This window comes from Benincasa hispida, chromosome 8, assembly GCF_009727055.1.
Source record: "Benincasa hispida cultivar B227 chromosome 8, ASM972705v1, whole genome shotgun sequence".
In the NCBI taxonomy this organism is placed as follows: domain Eukaryota; kingdom Viridiplantae; phylum Streptophyta; class Magnoliopsida; order Cucurbitales; family Cucurbitaceae; genus Benincasa; species Benincasa hispida.
In genome coordinates this window covers 32069024-32091341 of record NC_052356.1, presented here as the reverse complement: position 1 = coordinate 32091341, position 22318 = coordinate 32069024, and the positions used below count along the sequence as shown (strand labels likewise).

Genomic DNA, 22318 nt, shown 5'->3' with positions numbered 1-22318 from the left:
GGGATTCATAAAGATGGAATTTGTGTAAAATTAATTAAATATTTGATATTAAATTAATTAGAGTTTATTAAATTGTTTTATTAATTATTTATTATTAATTTTATTAGAAAGTTAATTTAAGAAATTATTTTTTTAAAAATTAATAAAGTTTTCAATTTGATATTAAAAAAGTTTGGAAAACACAAATTTGAGAAAAGATGGTTTTCTCCACTACACCTAACTAACTAGCTCACTCAATTTCCCACTTGCTTTTGTTTCAATTCACCAAGCATGAGCTACATCTCATGCAACCTTCTTCTTTGTATGAATGTCTTGCAATAAATAGAGAAGATGGAAGTGGAAATCGGAGATGCAAACTATTAGAACTTACTAAAGTTTTGTTGAAAACTTGTACGGTTGAAAAAGAGTTCTTCAAGTTGCATCAGTAGTGTTCTTCTCCAAATTCCTTTTTATTCAAACTTATTTTGAGTCCCACAACTCAAATTAATGCTCCAAGAGAATAGTAGGGGAGATCTTGAGGTGGTTCACAAGAAGAATTGGAAAAGACTTGCAGCTAAATTCGAGATTCAAGAGGTTCTACAAAGGTATGACTTGAAACCCTCTTATTATTGTACGAGCATGCTTTATTTACAGCCAAAATTAATTAGTTAGAATGCTCATTGATCTTTGTTGCTTCCATTGCATGCTGATATACTCCTTCACAACATATCTTATATTTTCATTTTCTTCTCTCCTAAAAGATTGGCCTCTCTTGGGGTGTTTCATCTGAAATGGTCCTCTTTATGGCAAATAAAGCATTTTAGGGCTGGTCTAACTTTGTTATGTCTCTGTCCCTTGTTGAAATATCCTCTTTTTGAATTGTTGTTGACTTTTGAGAAGAGAGATTCAAATTTCTCAACCATTTTTATTCTGTTTTTAATTCTAGCTTTGTGCATCTTAGGGCATTAATCACAAAATGACATTCACACTATCTCTTCATTCTTACTTCTTTGTAGGTATCTGGAATTGAATTAATGAGGATAACAACTTCCCTTTCAGCCCCTAGTTTTTCTCTAGTTTGGTTCAATCCATTTGTGAGTTTCTTGAACTCATCCAGATTCTCATCAGGAGTCTTGGATGGATTCATTTTAAAAGAAAAGAATCTTTCTTAAAGGTAAATCTTGTTTGGCAAGTCTTTCTTATGGTAGAGTACCTTTAATTTCTCCCATATTCCAAAAGTCGTATCTTCTTTTATGACTTGTCTCACTACATTGTAGGTTATGTTCAAATCAGAGTTCCGTATGCTAATTCTTCCATACTCTATTTTTCTTCAGGATTGATTGTGGTTGGGAGCTCTTAAAGCTTTCTGTGCACTCAACAAAGCTTTATTTATTTATTTTTTTTCCCAAAGAGTGAAATCTCCATTCCCATTAAACCTGCCGATTTCATACTTAGTTGTGGCAGTCATTCTTGGATCTTGCATCTTTCTTGGCTCTGATACCAACTTGTAAAAGAAAATAAAATGCTAAAATTATTCTGCTAAGTGTTTCAGGTGTCAAGCATGCCCACAAACCTGTGTTAATCGCATTTCATCTTCAATCTAACTTTATGTTTATTCATTCACAAAATGAAGAAGCAAAACTAATTTCTCTCTTCTCTCAGTAACGTTCATGCAAGGTTGAAGACGATGGGGAGAACTTTATCAGACTTGATCGAATTTGAGAGAAGAAAGGTAAGCAAAACGCAGAAGAGAAAGACTAGAAGAATTATAGTGGTTCGGCACGTAGCCTACGTTCACTCTCGATTAGAATTTATTGTATTCAAAACTTCAAAGAAAGAATTACAAGATAAAATCTAACTCTCTTAGCTTTAATCTCAGAATTTCCCTCTCTTATTTTTCATCATCTCAGGATTTTACAAAGAGGTATAGAATTTATAGATGTCTGCTTTAGTTATTAGGAAACAGAATCCGTTGACCTGAAAATAACAGCTTCTTTCTTCTGATTGGCAGTGGAAAAGGAGATTGTTCAACAACCTTAACAACCTTCAAATTCGAACTCAAAGTGGCGGTCATGACTTCGAGGGCCTTTCTTACGTTGCCCATGTCCCATTTATCATCGTTGACCTAATAAATCCCAGGTCGGTAATTGTCGTTGTTTTTTTTTTTCGGGAAAAGTATATTTTTGGATCTAGATTTTGGGTATAGTTTACCTTTGAACACTAGGTTTCAAAATGTTACATATTTAGTTTCTAAGTTCCAAATTTTGTTTTGATTTAGTCTCAAAGTTTCAAAATTTTGTTTCAATTTGGTCTCAAGGTTTTTCTAAATTTACGAGTGTAACCTCGATTTTTCATTAAATACTCACTTTTAGTGATTAGCATTGTGCCTATTAATTAATTCTAAATAATTGTTAAGTGAATTTTAGATTAGTGATGAAAAGTAGTAAAAATTAATTAACTATAATTCTTTTCATTCTTTTAAATTAATTGGAAGACATAAACCCTAGAAACAAAACTTGAGTATGTATTTATTTAAAAATCGAAGTAAAAGGTTGAAATCTTAAAACCTAGGGACAAAACTGAATCAAAACACAAATTTGAAGAGAACATTTATTACATTTTGATATCTATGGACTAAATTGAAACAAAACTCAAAAGTTAAACGAAGAAGTTTTGACCCAAATGCCTCAGATTTCTGTTTGTTTATAACTAACATTTGTAACGGTTAGTTGGTATATCTTTATAAATACCCTTGATTTCAAATTCGAATTACACAGAGTTATCATCATTTTTCTTAGTTTTCGGCAAACAACAAATCTGTAAGTAATCTTCATCAAGTAAAAAGATTTTAGATCTTCCCATGGACGTAGGCATTCTTGCCAAACCACGTAAACATTATGTCTGTTTCTTCTTCCCTTTTCTTTCTTGTTCAATCGAATAGTTCTTTACTGCAAATCGCATGCCAATTGTGTACATTTCAAATAACATTGAGTAATCAGATTATCGAGTCAATTGTGCATCGATTTATCGCTATCGAGTAGCTTCGAGTACATCGTTTTCACCTTCGAGTTGCATTAAGTATCGTTCAAGAACCGTCGAGTACGATCAAGTATTAACTCTGTTGTCATCGAGTTGCATCGAGGATTTAACATAGACTAGTCAGAGGAAGAAGGGAATTCTGATCGAGGATCGAGTAGCAAGCAGTCAAGCATCGAGTTCTGAATATCGAGGATTTGGCAGAATTGATCTGAGTCATTTCTTCATCTCTTCAACATTGATCTTGAGTAGTTGGGACTTGTGAAGGGTCATCAACCCAACATTAAAAGACGAAATATGTAACATTTTAAAATGTAGAGATCAAATTGAAACTAGAATTTTCGAGTATAAGATAGTATATAAAAATTAGTACTAAGCTATCTTCACTTTGACTCAAGTCCATTATTGTTGAGGTCAAAAATAACACTGCATGGGTTGAGTCAGGTGCAACTTTGGGCCAACTTTGTTACGGAATTGCTGAGAAAAGTCGAACCATAACATTTTCGGCGGGTGTTTGTCCAACGGTCGGCGTCGATGGGCACTTGAGTGGCGGTGGATGTGGGATGTTGCTGAAGAAATCTGGTCTTGCTGCTGATAATGTGATAGATGCTTATTTGGTTGATGCTAATGGGAAGGTTCATGATAGAGAGTCAATGGGGGAGGATTTGTTTTGGGCCATTAGAGGTGGCGGCGGAGGAAGCTTTGGAATAGTGGTGGCGTGGAAGGTCAAGTTGGCTCTGGTTCCGGCGACGGTGACAATTTGTTCAACCAACAGGATTTTTGAAGAAGATGGAATCAACTTAATTCATGGGTGGCAATATGTGGCTAAGAGAGTGGATGAAAATCTTTTCCTTGGCATCATTTTGACTGGTATTATTTCAACAATTTCCGTTATTTAAAATTCATTTAGTCCAATTAAAAGCTATCGTGATACCATTTGGTTTTTTTCAATTATTAAATATTATTTTTTCATGTGTGTAAAAGAAGGGAGGGTATGGACTTAGGTATAGCTTAGACTACTCTTTTAAAATTATAAGAAAGAAAAAGTCGTTGTTTTTACCCATGTACATATAGTGACAAAAACTAGACTTTTTTTTATAAACAAAACTAGACTTAATGTAAGCAACAAAATTATGATATATCATTTCTTTAATTGAGTTGTTTTGTTCTTTTGAGTAGAAAAACGGTTTTTATCTCTATTTAGGATTGTGTTCATTTTTTTAGAAATTACTTTAAATGATAAAATTACTGAAAATACATATAAATAATAGTAAAATATCGCAGTTTATCGATACGTTTTATCATGATACAAATAAATATAGATAATAGTTTATCAAGATTTATCGCAAATAATAAGTCAAATTTTACTATATTTCTAAATATTTTATTCATTTTCTTATATCATTTTTTAATCCCTATTTAGGGTTGTACTGTTTTACCTTTTTTGTTTTTCAATTTAGGAGTGGTGTTGTTTTTATTTTCTTTGTTTTTTTAGAATTTTGGTATTTGGGTGTTTTTGTAGGTTTTTTCCGCGAATATACATTTTCATTTCATTTTTAAATGCATTTGCATTTACCAGATTGGATTTGGATATTTCATATATTGCCAGAGATTTGAGAGTTTATTGATAGATAATTTACTATTTTAAAATTTTAAAATTTTCTTCTTATTATTATTCTCTTACAAGTATTGAGAGTATAGGGAGATAGAACATGGAATTCAAAAGAGGTACATGTCAATCTTGTTCATTTTGACATTTATTATCGTTAATTTCGATGAGATTTTTAATTCAACAATTATTTAGGCCCCTAATTTGGTAGCAATTTAGATTTTGAAAATTAAACTTATTTTCTCTCAATTTTTTACTATGATTTTATCTTTATTAAATAAAAAGGTTGAATTCTTAACCAAAATTTAAAAAGAAGGAGAAGAAGAAGTAAGAACGAAAAATATAGTCCATTTTGATAACTATTTAGAAAAATGTAGTCTCTTTTGATAACTATTTAGACCCCATTTAATAACCATTTCGTTTTTTGATTTTTGTTTTTGAAAATTAAACATATTTTCTCCTCATTTCTTACAATGATTTGCATGTTTCTAATGTAATAATAATTTAAATATTAGTCATTCCAAAAACAAAAACAAGTTTTTTAAAGCTACTTTTTGTTTAGTTTTCAAAATGTTGTCTTGATTTTTTAAACCATTAGTAAAAAGTAGATAACAAATGAAGAAATTTGGAGGTAGTAGTGTGTATAGGTTTAATTTTTTCAAAAACAAAAAACAAAAACAAAATAGTTACCAAATGGGGTCTTAATTATAATTTTTCGGTTTTAGCTTTTGAAAATTGAGTTTCTAAACGTACATTCCACCTCTAAATTTCCTTCTTGCTATCTAATTTTGACCAATATTTTAAAAAATTAAGCAAAATTTTTAAAACTAAGAACCTATTTAGTAACCATTTGATTTTTTTTTGTTTTTTGTTTTTTAAAATTAAGCCTTATAGACACTACTCTTTTACCTCCAAATTTTTCCTTTATTATCTACTTTTTACCAATAGTGTAAAAAACAAAGCTAAATTTTGAAAACTAAAAAAAATAGTTTTTAAAAACTTATTTTTGTTTTTGAAATGTGACTATTAATTCTACCATTATACTAATGAAAAATGCAAATCGTTATAAGAAATGGGAACGAAATAGACTTAATTTTTAAAAACAAAAAACAAAATGGTTACCGAACAAAGCTTTAAAAAATAGTTTTTAAACACTTGTTTTTATTTTTTGAAATATAACTAAGAATTCAATTATTTTAGTCAAAAATATAAAAACTATAGTATAAAATTAAGATAAAATAGGCTTAATTTTAAAAAATCAAATCACTATTAAACACGACTTAGTTTTTTATTTTTTGTTTATAAGAAATAAATTTCTAAATGTTGCTCCCACCTTCACGGTTCTTTATTTTCATATTCATTGCTTACCAATGTTTTCAAAAACTAAACTGAAGTTTAAAGTGGAAACCAACTTGGATGAAAACCTATTTCTCGGCATCATTTTGACTGATATTATTTCAACGGTTTGCCTAAGTTATTTAAAATTCATTCGTCTTTTTTGTTAACTTATTTTTTTGGTCAATTTTTCTTAATTATTATTAGAATGAAAGGGAAACCATGACAAATGGTTTTAAAATAATAAGAAATTAGAGAGAGACGTTTTGTACGCATGTACTTAGTCTATAGCAAAAATTAGGCTTTTTTTATAGACAAAAAAAAACTAGACTTCTTTTTATAAACAATAATAGACTTGAGCTAAGCAACGAAATTAGTATATAATACAATTTCTTTAGTTGAGTTGCGATGTTCTTATGAGTAGAGAACACTATTTTTTATCTCTAATTAGGGTTTTGTTGATTTCTTTTTAAAGATTTGAATATATATATTTTTATCATTTTGGAATGCATTTTAGTAGTTTCATGATTGGATTTGAATATTTGCTATCATAAGTTTTTTTTTATATATAGTTATTATACCATTATTTTAGTACAAGTGAAATATGTCACTCCAAGAGAGCCAAATACAATATTAATTATCATTACATGCTCGCTTTGTCATTTGTTATCTTAAGTTTTAGGAAGGTTTTAATTCAACTATCCTTTAGATTCAATGATTAGTTTGATAAAATATTTAAGACTCCGGTTGGTAACCATTTTGTTTTCTAAAATTAAATTTATTGACATTATTTCCACCTCTAAATTTCTTTCTTTGTTATTTACTTTTTACTAATAATTTAAAATACTAAGCAAAATTTTGAGAACTAAAAGAATAGCTTTCAAAATGTTTTAAAATGTGGTTTTTGTTTTTCAATTTTCGTTAAGAATTTAATCATTGTACTTAAAAAAGATGCAAATCATTTTAAGAAACGTAGATGAAATAAATGAATTTTTGTTTGTTTGAACTTATAAACCTTCCCTATTTAACATCTCCAATGACCAAAATAAAAATATAAACTTATAAATTCTACTCCCACTTTAAGGTTTCTTCGTTTTCTTTTTTATTGTCAATCAATGTTTTTAAAAATCAATTCAAGTTTTAAAAGTAAAAAAAATTAAGAACTTGTTTTGATTTTTTTTCATTTGTTTAAGGCTTCATCAGTTTCTTTAAGAAAATAAAAACAATCGTAATAAAACTAGTATAAAACAAGCATGCATAAATTTCAAAAATAGAAAAGAAAATGAAATCGATGAAGAAGAACCTTTTTCACAATTAAAAAATAGATTTTTTTCCTTCAAGAAAATCACATCTCAATGTACTACATTATTATTAGGTTTTTTTTAAGATCCCAACATACTACATTAGATCTCACTAACAAATAATTCAATTATTGATTTATATAATTTGGCAAAACAATCCCAGCAGCTACATTCTTCTCTTTGTTTCTTGGAAAGACAAACCATCTCATGACAATCTTAAGAAAAAAATTTCTGAGTCAGGTTTGACGCAGAAAGACTGCATAGAAACAAGTTGAATTGAATCAGCCCTCATAATGGGAATGGAAATTGGCCAACCCATAGAAGCTCTCCTCAACAGAACACATCTCACCAATGGAAGAACAAAAAACAAATCAGACTATGTAAAGGAACCAATTTCCAAGGCTTTAATATAAGGTATATGGGAAAGATTAAAAGATCAAGATATAGAAGTGCTACGACTTATGCTTGTTCCTTATGGAGGAAGAATTAATCAAATTTTCGAGTTTGAAACTCCTTTCCCACATAGTGCTGGAAATCTATACAAGATTGTCTATGCCATTGGGTGGGAAGAACAAAGCATCAATGTACAAAAAAGACTATTGAAATGGATACGAGAGCTTTATGGTTATATGGCTCCTTTTGTTTCAAAATCGTTGAGAGCTGCCTATACTGACTAGAGACCTTGACATTGGATCAAACAATGAGTATGGAAAGATAAGCTACAAACAAGCAAGTCCACTACAAAAAAGTTGGCCTATTTCGACCATCTTTTATCGAAGGTTATAAAAATCTTTGAAAAATGTTATATTAATTGGAGGGATTTAAAAACCTTTGAAAAATATTTACTGTTTATCGAACCTTATTGAAAACTTTTGAAAACGATATTGTATTTATCAAATGACATTAAAAATTCCTTTGAAAATTATCTGTCTTCATCCAGGTTATTGAAAACCTTTGAAAAAGAGATTTTGTTCGTCAAAGAATACAAAAAACCATTGAAAATTATCTACTTGTTATCGAAGATTATTGAAAGCTTTTGAAAAAAATATTATATTTATCGAAGGATATTAAAATTCTTTGAAAAATATATTATCTTTCATCGAAAGTCTTTAAAAAATCTTTGAAAAATATCTACTTTTTGTCGAAGATTATTACACACATTTGAAAAAAGATATTATGTTCATCAAAGAACACTAAAAACCATTGAAAAATATCACTGAAGGGCTTTGGAAAATATATTATATTTATTGAAAAATATATTATCTTTTTTAAATTTTTTTTTGAAAATATCTACTTTTGTTGAAGTTTATACAAAACCTTCGAAAAAAATATTATATTAATCAAAGGAATATTGAAATGTATGTTATTATCATTTATAAATATAATTAATTAACATTTGAAACATATCTATTTTATCAAAGGTTATGATATTTTTTGGAAAAAATATAATACATTTATTAAAAACGTTAAAAACCTTTAAAAAATATATATATTATCGTTTATTGAAGTTGTTTAAAAAATCTTTGAAAAATATCTTTATTTATTGAAGTTGTTAAATATATATTTTATCGGTGGAAACCAAAATCTTTTAAAAAAATATATTCTTTATATTTTTTAATCAAAATTACTATGATTGTATCTAAGAAAACTTTGAAAAATAATATTGAAGGTTATTTAAAAACCGTCGAAAAAGCCTTTACTAAAAAAAATAATAAAAGTTCTTCTTCCTCCACTTGTTGTTTGGACCATTACTCTCGATACAGTTTCTCCCCCATAAACTTACGAAAGTGAGTCCATTTATTTTCAATCTTTAGCAGTCCTTCCTCTTTGGAGTTTAAACCTACCAAACAAATAATGATTGATTTTTTCAAGTAATGCTCTTTCTTTATTTAATTAGACTGTCTCCTTTATTTCACGTGTCTCAAATGATGATTTGTATAGAATAATACCAATCTGTGGACCATTTGAGCACATACCTTTAAACAAATAGGTTTCTGAATATTTTTTCTTCCCTATTTTTATTCTTTCATATTTTGAAATGCATAAAAATATATAGTGCAAAGTAATAATCTTTTGCCAACATCAATCCAAAGTATAAAAAAAGAGAAGAAGATTAATGATCCTCTATTTATATTATGATGAGTATTCATATTATTTAAACTACACGTTATTTACTTTTCTTTTATTGTTATTCTCTCCCTTTTATTCTTTGAATTGTAATTAGTTTAAAGTACTAATTTGGTTCATGTAATCTCTTACTTTTTATAAAGAAGTGTATAACATGGATAGAAGTTGGATGCAAATTGGAAATCGAGTATTGCAAGAATATAGAAACGGAGTTTGAAGTTTTTTGGATTTTACATTTATGTATGCAATGTCTAGTCGAATATATTGTCCATGTAATAATGTAGTACTTAAGACTTGAGATGATGTTGAAGCTTATTTGTTAATGTTTGGAATTGTAATAATGCATGGTGAAGAAAGTTTTACTTATGAAGTAGGAGAAAATGATAATGACATTGATAATGAAGATGTTTTTGAAATACTAGAGGATCATTTTGGTGCTTTTAACACAGATAACTGGATTGGTAAAGGAGAATCAAATAAGTATAGTTATGATGAAGAACCTAATGAGAGTACATTGTTAATGGATTTAGATTTTGTATCAAGGATGGTGATGATTTAAGAAAAACACAAAATAGTGGGATAGCAGTAAGAGGAACTAATGATCAAGAGTACTTTGGTGTATTGCATGATATTATTAAATTGATATATATGGGTGGAAACAAAGTCATTTTGTTTAAATTCAAGTGGTGGAATATCAACAGTCTCAGTAAAGGAAACTAATTAGAATCGATGATCATGGACTAATTAGTGTGAATATAATGTACACATTGGCTACAAATGAGTCATTTGTATTAGCATGCTAATCTAAACATGATTTTTACCATGAAGATAGAAGACACCCGATTTGATATTTTGTGTTGAAAGTTGATCCAAGAGAGATTATTACAATATCCCTTTGATCATATATGAAGATTGTCAAGAAGATGATGATGAAGAAGACGAAAATAGAGAAATTTAATTCTTAACTTTTTTTGTCTATCGTTTATGTTAGGTAACCTCTTTTTAGTTTTATAATATATGAAATCTCTTATTTCTTAAACTAGTACTCAATTTTTGTTATATTGTTTATCTAGCTTCAACAATAATAGTATAGATAGTCACGATAATACTACGATTGCATCTACATCTAACCAAATAGTTGAAGATTAAAAATTTCAACAAAATCTAAAGCAAAAGTTGGTTTAGAAGCTTCATCATCGTTTATGGGAGAAATTGGATCAACTACTATTCATGAAAATTTTCTTAATAGATGTAACATCTTTTTTATAATATATATATATATATATTATTTATGTTTGATTTGTTAGTAACTTATTTTCTTTTCTTTCTTTTCAATTTAAAATCTTCTGTTAGAGTAATAAAAGTACGTGGTCCCACACGTAATCTCAAACTAGTTAAACTAGCTCATGGGATTAGATTTGAAGTATCATGGAGGAAGAAATGGCTCCTTGAAATAATGCTGATATCTTTAAAAGCCAATGCAATATCTTAGCTAGATAAGTTAACTTTACTCCTTTACAAGTAAAAAGTTGGAGAGATGTTGATACAACAACAAAAAGAAACCTATTTGAGCTTAGATTGGTATGTGAAAAAATAATAGTTTTTTTTCCTTTAATTTACTTCATAATTAGATTATAACTACCATTTTCTTTGCAGGAACGATTTAAAGTTGAAGGTCACGAGGCTTCAGTTTTGCTTCAAATTCATCGATCTTATAATAATTGGAGAGACAGTTTAAAGAAAAAAAATAGTTATACAAATATGATACAGTTGCATAAGCTTTAGCAAATATTCCACAAGAAATTACAAGAGAAGATGCAGAATATCTTTCAAAGTTGTGGAAGTCAACTGAATATCAGGTTGTATTCTAATATCTTTTTCTTGTACATAAACAAAGTTGTGCTTATTGATTTATTTTTTATTGATGCTTGTCAAACATTAAATCCAACATCTGTAATTATTTGTAAAGAGTCAGTTACTTGTCTAATTTTTCACATCATACTCTTGTAATCTGATCTCGCAGAATCATATATATACATGTGAGCTCTCAGAAAATCAAATATAGATAGAAGAAGGAAAAATTCAATTGTAAAAAGAGTCTGTACTCATCTTGTTTCATCTTCATGAAAATGCCTCCCTTGGACGTAGGTCCAATTTCTGGCCGAACCACGTTAAACACTGTGCGCATTCTTCTTCCTCTTCATCTTCTTCATCATTGAGCATCAAAATAGCTACATGCAAAACAGGTAACCATGGAAAATGTCATCGTTTGAGAGAAAACAGAGAGTTCAAGTTTGATAGGTTTTCAACCGAGAGAGAGAGAGTTTTTGGAGTCTTAGATGCAATCAAGCATCAGTGCAGAAGATCCTCCTCCACATGTGTGATCAGAAAGTCAAGAATGTGGCCTTTCCTCCTTTCCTTTCAGCTACCAAAACTTCAACTGTGGGCTTCCAATTCCGATTTGGGCCTAATTTGAATGGGTTCTGAAGGCACCACTTCATTGGTGGTTCCTGCAGCCCAACAAAACTGGTATCAAAGCAAGAATTAATCCAAGATTTACTTTTTTGGAGAATCAAGATCTTGGAACCATACATGAAATGGCTGTAGCAAGAGTAAAGATTGAAAAGTTTGATGGAAAGGGTGATTTTGAAATTGTGATTTTTCCCTCTAGAAGGCAAAAATCAGAGCAGCTTTTGGACAACAAAAGGCTCTCAAGGCTCATTTGATCCATCTAACTTCTTGAAACAATATCTGCTCAAGAAAAAGAGGATACGGAGCCAATAGCATATGGAACTCTAAATCTAAACCTAAGTGATAGTGTTTTGAGACAAATAATTGAAGAGGAGACAACTTACAAGATTTGGATTAAGCTAAAAGATCTTTATGCTAAGAGCGACCTACCAAATAAAATGTATCTAAGAGAGAAATTCTTCACCTTCAAGATGGATTCCTCTAAGTCCTTGACTAATAACTTAGATAAATACAAGAAGCTAGTCTCAGAATTTAAAAATCTTGGAGAGAAGCCAGGAGAAGAGAATGAAGCATTTGTGCTCCTAAATTCTTTACCATAAGCTTACAAAGATATGAAGAATGCATTAAAGTATGGTAGAGAAACAATTAACACGACACAAATATTTCAACTTTATAAACTAGAGAAATGGAGCTTCAATCTTCTAAAAGGGATTAGCCTAATGGTGAAGGTCTATTTGTCAAAGTAAAACCCCAACAAAACAACTGGAAAGGGAGTAAACAACAGTCAACTGATGAAAAGAAAGCCAAATAGAAGTTAAAATGTAAATATTGCAAGAAAAAGGGTCATTTAATTCAAGATTGCTTCATCTTAAAGCGAAAGAACCAAGAAAATGAGAAAGATGCAAAAGGCAAACAACTTGAAGCATCTATTGTTGAAGGGTCTTTCATATACTTTGATGCATTAGCCTCCACTCAAGATCAAGCCAACTTGGTAAGTTCTTTAGGCAAGCACGATTGGGTGCTTGATTCTGGATGCACTTACCATATGAGACTCTTTAAACCCTTGTTCCACATTTACAGAGAAATAATTGAGGAGTCAGTATACATGGGAAACAATGAGGCATGCCAGATTGCTGGAATTGGATCCATTTCTCCAAAACTAAAGGATGAAATAGTGATACTTCTTAGGAATGTCAAGCATGTACCAAACCTTAAAAGAAACCTTATTTCTCTTAGTATCCTTGACTTTATTGGATGTGAATATAGGGGAAAAGGTGGTTGTCTAAAATTTCTAAAGAACTCTAAGGTTGTTCTTGTAGGAGAAAAGGTGAATGATTTGTACATTATCAGAGGAGTTGAGATGGTAAATGAAGCAAATATAGTTATTACCTTAGAATTAATAGAGGTTGACCTATGGCACAAGAGACTCTCTCATATTAGCTTAAAAGATCTTGAAGCTTTGTCTAAATAGGGAATTCTACCTAAGGAAATAAGTAATAAGATGTCATTCTATGAGCATTTAGTGCTAAGAAACATTCCTTCATCAAAACTCAACAATCAACTAAGGGCATACTAGATTATATCCACTCAGACTTATGGGACCAGCCTCAACTCCATGTCTAAGTGGCTCAAAGTATTTACTATTCTTTATAGATAAACTATTCAAGGAAAAGTTGGCTATATTTTCCAAAATCTAAAGATCAAGTTTTTGGAAAATTTAAAGAATGGGAGTTGATGATAGAAAAACAAACATCAAGGGAAATAAAATACCAAAGAACTGATAATGGCTTAGAATTCTGCGGGGAAGAGTTCAATAGTTTTTGTAAAGAACATGGGATTACAAGGCATAGGATTGTAAGAAACACACCTCAACATAATAGGGTTGCTGAGAGGCTAAATAGAACCATTATGGAGAGGATTAGGTGTCTTTTGTTAGATGCTATCCTAGAGGAGAAGTTCTGGGTTGAAGCAACTGCTTACTCTATGCATAACCTAAATAAAAGTTCTCACACCTCCCTAAAATTCCTAACACCAGAAGAAAAATGGTCCAAACACCTTTCAAACCTAAATGATCTTAAGGTGTTTGGGCGTGTTGGGTATGTTCATCAAAATTTAGGGAAACTTAAAGCCAGAGCTGAGAAGTATATGTTTGTTTACTTTGTTGAAGGTGTAAAAGGATTCAAGCTTTGGCATCCTACTGAGAAGAGGTTTAGAATTAGTAGAGATGTTACCTTTAGGGAAAATGAGATGTTTATGCAAAAGGGGGAAAACTTAAGAGAAGAGGCTTCAACTAGTATGACTAATTTTGAGGTGGAGAATGTTAGGCAAACTCCTACAACAGAACACTCAGACACTAACATAGAAGAAGCAGAGGGCACATCAAGTGTTCTTGAAGAAAATATTGTGTGTGCTTCTGACCTAAGCTAATATTCTCTTGCAAGGGACAGACAACGAAGGAATATAGTACCTCCTGCCAGATATGTAGACATAAACTACATGAATCTAGTGCTAAAGGCCACTGTGGCTCCTAATGATCAAGAACCAACCACTTTTGAAGAAGCTGTGAGTAGTTCTTAAGCTAGACGGTGGATTGAAGCCATGAATTAGGAAACTGACTCCCTAAAGGTTAATGACACTTGGTCCCTAGCTACTCTCCCTAAAGGATGCAAACTAATTGCTTCCAAATGGATTTTGAAACTAAAGGAAGGCATCACTAAAGATCAAAAGCCTAGATATAAGGCAAGATTAGTTGCTAAGGGTTTCACATTAAGACAAGGTATTGACTATACAGAGATTTTTTCCCCTGTTGTTAAACATACTACAAGTAGATTACTACTAGCCTTGGTGACTCAGTATGACCTTGAGCTACATCAATTAGATGTTAAAATTGCTTTTTTACATGGCTATCTAGAAGAGACAATTTATATGCAACAACCCCAAGGTTATGAAGTCAAAGGGAAAGAGGACTTGTATTGTCTCCTACACAAGTCAATCTATGGTCTAAAACAGTCCCCTAGGTGTTGGTACAAGAGATTCAATGATTATGTTGCTAGCCTATGGTTTCAGAGAAGCTCCCATGATATGTGTGCCTATATAAACACTACCTCCTATAAGAAAAATGTCTATTTACTACTATATATGGATGACATGCTCCTAGGAGGAAGTTCTAAGGCTGATCCAACTCAAGTCATAAGTCTTTTAAGTAAAGAATTTGATATGAAGGACTTAGGAGAATCTAGGAGGATCTTAGGGATAGATATAATGAGAGACAGACTCCTCTACCCTAAGCATTAACCAAACTTCCTATTCTGAAAAAGTAATTAAGGGATTTAACCTAAGTGAAGCTAGACCTGTTAATACTCCTACAGGCCAACAATGCTCATACTCTACTTTTGAAATACGAGAGATGTGTGAAAGAAACCAAAAGAACCGTTCTAAATTGAATGTATATCACACATGTGTTCACACACTATACAACAAAGAGTTGAAAAAGAGGTGATTAAATGAAAAATTATATAAGATTCTTTTAATGTAGTCAAATTATCTAATATATAATATGTTTCTCTTACATAGGTTTGAGTTACTAATGAAGAATTGAGTCAAATTAGAATTTGGGAGCTAACTCACTTGAGCAATAATGGATTGGCTGTGAATGAAACTACACAAGAGAAAATGGTATGTACAAAATAATGGATAGATATGATGTTTTGGTTAAAGTTTGAGTAAGGGTTACTAATTTAACATCTCTGTTGCTCTGTTTTGGAAATGATTGATTTAAAGAAGTCTCCTTAATGTGTGTTTGGATTTGAACTTGGATAGAATTTATTTAGTGTATAGATGTTGGGTTTGCTTTAGAATCTTCCAATTGGGAAATATGTAACCATACTTAGTAGTTGCTGCGATGGGATAAAGAGAAACATAGAATGCATTAGCTTTTAGTGCTTTTTCTAAGTTTCTGCAAGTAAATTCTTTATTGATCTTGTTCTTTTTCTTGTTTTTAACATGTTACTTAGAAAGCATTTGAATTCAAATAGAGAACACTACAAATTGGATTGAATGATGGTATACTCTTGCTCAATTATATTATATAACACAATTACAACCATTAACAATCAAGAATTGTGTTAAAGTTAATATATTATGTTAAGTCATCAATGTTTATTTTGTTGTAATTGAGTACAAATTGTTGTATTAATTTGAATAATATAGTATATATCAATGATAAGTGATAGCGGAAATGTAACGACCAGATCCTTACACATTATCATTCCGGAAATGATAAGTGACTGCTACGACATGCATATTTAGACTTTTCTATCATTAGATGAGTTTTGGTGCAAATTTCAAAGAACATAGCTAAATTTTATTAATTAGATAGAAAAACTATATAAAAAGTTGATTTATCAAAACACCAGGATCCATAAAACATTAGCGTGGTGGCACAAAATGCATGTGCCTATAATAGTGAGTTTAATGGTTGGCCATTTAAGCGACGTCCAATTCTGCCATCTACGCTATGTCCTTACCTACAAAGTCTGTAAAAATATAGGATGAGTATATAATATACCCAGTAAGTAGTTCTCACGTAGGGTAGTGACCAAATGCACAATCACAAGCAACATGTCATGAAAACATATGGTTGGGACTGAAAACGTATAATAACATGTGGTGGTCGGTTATGCTTCCAACATAAATCTCTCCACCCTGATAGGAAGCTGTCTCTTATACACATCTAGATGTGTATAAGAGACAGGTGTAACAAATCATCGTACAAGTGGCTTCTTTAAAATTACTTAGGGTTTAAGGATTCCTCTCAATAAGACACCTAATCTTGGCTAACATTTGCCCTTACGTCATCATTCTTTGTTTGTATTCAATTTTAGGGTTTTTCCATGTATAATCTATAAGATCGTGGCCAAATTCAACGCATAATCCATGCTTCTGTCCAAATCTCGCTCTCTTCAGCTTTCTCGCTGCTTTGGCTCTCGTGACTCTCGCTCCCGCTCCCGCTCCCACTCTCTCCCATTTTCTCGCTGAGAATCTCACTCTCTCCAATTTTCTCTCCAATCTCGCTCTCTCCACTCTCGCTCTCTTCAATTTTCTCTCCAATCTCGCTAGTTTTCATGCATGGTTGCCTTCACTGCTTGTGGATTCCACTTCCTCTTTTTAACTCTTTCAAATTTTAAGAGTATATGGGCAATTAATTCACCTCCAATTCTTCCAATGAGCAGTGCCCAAAAAAAATGTTGTCTACTGCCCGTTGTCTCCTGAATTAGATAGCATCCAACTTCTAATTAATCCTCTCTGATTCTGCTCCCTTATTCATTATTTTTGGATAATGAATAAATTTTCTATTTTTTTCCTTCTAAATTTTCACCCGATTTTACTATTAAATTTATATATTTTTCATTCTTAATTATATATTTTATTTGTTTTCCAACTTTCTAAATCAGGGTTAGGGTATTACATTTACCACCCCTTTAAACAAAATTCCGTCCTGCTTAATATTTGACATTTAATTTCCTATATGCATACAAATCTGGGTCGTTACAAGAAACCTTGATGTTGCTAGATGATGTATAGATTTTCATGAAGTGACATGTGTTTGTTGTAAACACTTGAATTTATATGTGTTAGTTTTGAATTATAATATGCGAATTTGTATTTGTAGTTGGAATTTAAATCATACGCTTCTCAAGTGATCGATGGTACACTTGACATGAACGAGGATGAGATTTTCATACGAGTATTTGAACTAGAGAAGCATGGGCATGTTCGTAGTTATAGAGTAGGTGTTACTCCTTCTGAGTTATTTGGATCATCATCTATTATACACGATCTTGAGCGTCACCTAATGAGCCTGAGCAACGACTTCAAGAATTTGAACGACAAAGAAAAGAATTTGAACAACAAAGAGAGGTTGAGGTAGAAGTACTTAGGTGTCAAATAAGCAAATTAGAAAGGGACAGTTGCAAATATAGACATTAGACCAAAAGTATTAGCAGATATATCATAATGTAAAAAAATTATAAATATGGCAAAATTTAAATAATCTATCAGTAATAGACCATATTATTGGTAGGAGTCTATTAGTGATAGACCATATCACTGATAAAAGTCTATTAACAATAGAAGTTTATCGCTGATAGACTTGGCTATATTTGCAATTTTTTTAAATGATGTTATACACGTGGTTATTATTCCTAAAAATGCTACCAATTTCAATGATCCAATTAAAAAATCGTTTTGAGAATAGATTTCAAAAAATGAGAGCAGAGTGTAAAAAAATTGTTTCTAGTTGATCGATTGTAGTTTGATGTTATAGAATTTCGATAGTCTTTTGGTTTACTTTTATGACATATAAGTTTACTTCCATCAATATCATTGTCTATTTTTTCTATTCTATTCTTATACTCTGTAATTCATGGTACTACAAGTAGATGAGTTAGTAAAAAAAACCTTCCGAGATTTGTCAATAAATGTGCTAAAAGGTTTTCTAAGAGAATTTTCGAAGGATATACAATTATTGATAAATAAGTTTTTATGAAGGTTTTAAATTTTTTTAAAATAACATGATTAAGCCTTTAAAAATAATGAAAACCTTTGAAAAAGATCACTTGATAATAGATAATTTGACAATTATCGAAGATATATGACCTTTGAAAAATATAATTTTTTAAGATTAATCAACCTTTGAAAAATAATACTTTTCGAAGGTTAGTAAACCTTTGGAAAGAAGTTTTTTGACGGGATCTATTTCAACACTTTTCAAAGGTTGAGATAACTTTTGAAAAAAGATGTATTGAAGATCTATTAAATATTTTTTCGAATGTTTTGACCTTCGAAAAAGGTCAATTTTCTTGTAGTGGCCTTTGGGGGAATGAAGTATTTTGGAAAAACTTTTTACAAGTTGGTACATGTTAGGACTAAGGTTGATCTGACTGATTTCTTTCAGCATAGACAAAGCATACCAACTCTTTTGCCAACCATGGAAAATGAAGATCCTTTTGGCTAAATAACTTGGTATTTAGTGTTTGATAATATTGACGAACAAAAACTTGTTGAGTCTTTCAATCAATCAAATGATATTTATATTTTCGATCTATAAGTAGTCTTAGTGGCAATATTGGATCGAACACAAGGAACCTTTGAATTTCTCAATTAAACAGTTTGCATTCCAAAGGTAACTAAAGGGGTGCTTTGAAATTGTTTTATGGAAAATTAAATTTAATTGCATCAAATAAAAGTAGAAAGTAAAAGTTGATATTTTGTATGTCAAAGCCTAGCATGGGTTATCACGGGATTCCTCTATTCAACAGATTTGATCATCGAATTCTCATTGCCAAAATTTATTAATTACTTATAACTAACCAATTCAATTAGAAAATCTAATTAAATCGTCTTATCAACTAACCAGTTCAAAGTGATTAGATGAACAGCATGCGAATCAAATTGTTGTAATTGCATTAAGATCTAAGGAATGTTAGGTGAAATATTTAACTTTCAAGCGCCTAGTTAAACATTGGTTTGGTTCAATTCTAATTAGGTCGGATAAGTATTAAACTTAATCTATTTGCAAGCCAACCTAACCTGATGCTTCCTATAGATCAACATATAATCAAGTGTCAGAATCTGTATATTAAACCAAAGCGATAACCATACATCCACAAGCATACGTTGATACGATAATAATCTATTAGAAATAGAATTGAAGCTAGCAAATACAATAATTTGGTTTGAAAACTCACAAGTACATCAAAGTAGGGAAAAATCCTAAACTCAATCCATAAAACGATTACCTTAGCCCATAATTGACTTCATGGACACCAATGATTTATTTAGTACATAGATAGAGCAAAAAGATGGAGAAAACATAGACAAATCATCCATGGTTCGACTTGAGTCGTAGGTAATCTGACCTAGGCGGCGAAACAAACTATTTATAAAATCGCTATGTTGCCAAGGTTCTGATGAAATTTCTTAAGACAACTAGCAAACTTACCTTTTTGCATGATATGCACAACAAAAGCTACTTGGCTCATTTATATCTCCAAATTTTGGATGGATTGTTCTGATTTTCTATGGTGCCTAACATAGTGTAGACTGAATTCTCCAAAGTAGATATTTTCTCCTTTGTTACCGTAATAAGGTCCATCATCAATTCCTTCAAAGATGGTTTCTTTTTAGCTTTGGAAAAACCTGGAAAGGCCAAAATATTATTGTTATTTACATAAGAAAAATTTTCATGATTTCTCAATCCTGGGTAGTAGTGTGTGGGAATTTGTTGTTGGCCTCTATATTACCCTTTATCTACATAATTAGTCGTCTCAATGTCTTGTGAGTACCAAACTTGTTGAGTTTTAGATGCCTTAACTGGTAAAGAGGCTATGGACAATGAGTTCTGTGCTTGACCACCTGTAGTCAATTTATCGAAAGTATTGATAATTGTGGTCAATTGAGCTTTAATAGCATTTACCTCATCAACTTCATAAATTTCTACTACTTTGTTGGTGGAAGTTCTCTTACTTGGCCAATTATAACTTCTAGTGGCCATGTCCTCTAGAATATTGGAAGCTTCTATAGCAGTTTTAGAAAAAAGAGACCCCATAGCAGTAGCATCTATAATGGATTTAGTGTTGCCATTCAACCCATCATAGACGAATTGTATTTGCACCCAACTAGGGTATCCATGTTGTAGGCAATTCCTATGGAGATCTTTGTACTTTTTCCAACATTCAAATAATTGTTCATCCATATGTTGAGAAAAAGAAACAATTTTAGACATCAATTTAGAAGAATTGGTAGGAGAAAAATATTTATTCAAGAATGCTTGAGCTAGCACCTCCCAAGTGGTTATGTTTTTCCATGAGATATTTCTAGAAAATCATTAGCCATATCTTGTAAAGAAAAAGGAATCAGCCTTAGTCTAATTATATCATTTGTAACTCCATTAATCATAATTGTTTCACAAGTTTCAAGAAAAGATCTAAGATGCTTACAAGGATCTTCAGTGTGGCATCCTCTAAAAGTAATCAACCTAGCCATTTGAATCAACCCTAGTTTTCGATCAATATTATATGCATTGATTGGTGCTTCCACAATTTTGGGTTGAGCAATGGGGAGAGATGTTTGGAAATAATCCCTAATTGCCTTCTCCCATTCCTGGCCATCTCTTCTTCTACTTCTTGCTTATTCCTAAGATTTCTCCTTGAGGTACGTTCAATCTAGGGGTTAAGAAGCAAAAGAGGGGTGTCTTTGTCACGAGGCATGCACAAGAGAAAACCAAAAAGAAAAAAAAAAACAAAAATAACCCTTAGTTAAAACATCTCCAACTCTGAAAATATTAAACAAAATTTTTTATTTTGATCCCGACAATGGCACCAACAATTCGATGTGGTGATTTTGTGTTGCACGCGAGTGTACGTGGTCAACTTATAATATTAAAACGGCTTGTAAGATCAAGTATCATTCTCTAAGATCAAATTAACAGTTATTGTTTAGCTATCTCATAATTGTGTCAATTTTAGGTAAGGAATCAAAATTGGGTTTGAATTTGTGGTTTTGTAAAGCAATAAAATTTATTAAAAATCTAAGAATAAGATAAAGCAATACAAGAGTTGTGAAATCTGAGAATAAGAGTGTTCTAGTGTATTGAAACTGTTAATTACTTCATTAGATCTACCCTAGTTAATTCATGGAATCATGTATGAACATTATGCCTAAATCTAGAAACTTAGTTCAGGATTACTTTCTCTAAAAAAATAACCTATTGTCACACAACTTAATTGATAACTAAATCTCATGAAATGAAATTAAGAAACAAGGCATTAAGAATTGTCATCAACAACTTTCACTATTAACCTAACTATTACCATGGAAGATTAATAATGATTTAATGTTATAGATCTGGTAAAATAATCAATCTCTCAATTAAACATTCAACCTAGAAGTCATTGATGGTCAATCAATAAGAATAAAAAAGATATCATTAAAAAGAAAAGAGTTTAATAAGCATCTATGAAAAGAACTAAACATAATCTAAATTCATAACAACTTCATCAATACCCTAAAACAAGTAAGTTTAGGTGGTAATAGCTTGCAAAAACATATTTTCATTCATCAATTCAAGCAAAGGATTTAGAGAAAGAAAATGGAACCAAGGAAGAATCCACTTAAGACTCTTTTGATCTCTTGAATCCTCCAAGCTCGCCTTAATCTTCATGTAGGGAACTCGAATGACATTCAAAATATCCCTCAAATTCACTAATTTTTTAGCATAACACTCTCTTTTTAGGTCTCAAAACTCTAAAATTTCTCCCATGGGCAAGCCAAAAATCCTAGGTTACATAGGCAAGGTTTTCCATAAGTTTCAAAATAAATTTCCAAAATTTTGTGGGCGGCGCGGCGCTTTGGCCAAATTATACATACATACAGATACATATACATAATGTATATGTAT

The 22318-nt window shown here is 31.0% G+C and overlaps 1 pseudogene; it reads left to right on the top strand.

Annotated features, from left to right (window-relative positions):
• Positions 1-1666: 1666 nt before the first annotated feature.
• Positions 1667-18874, top strand: LOC120084014 (annotated as a pseudogene).
• Positions 18875-22318: the final 3444 nt, after the last annotated feature.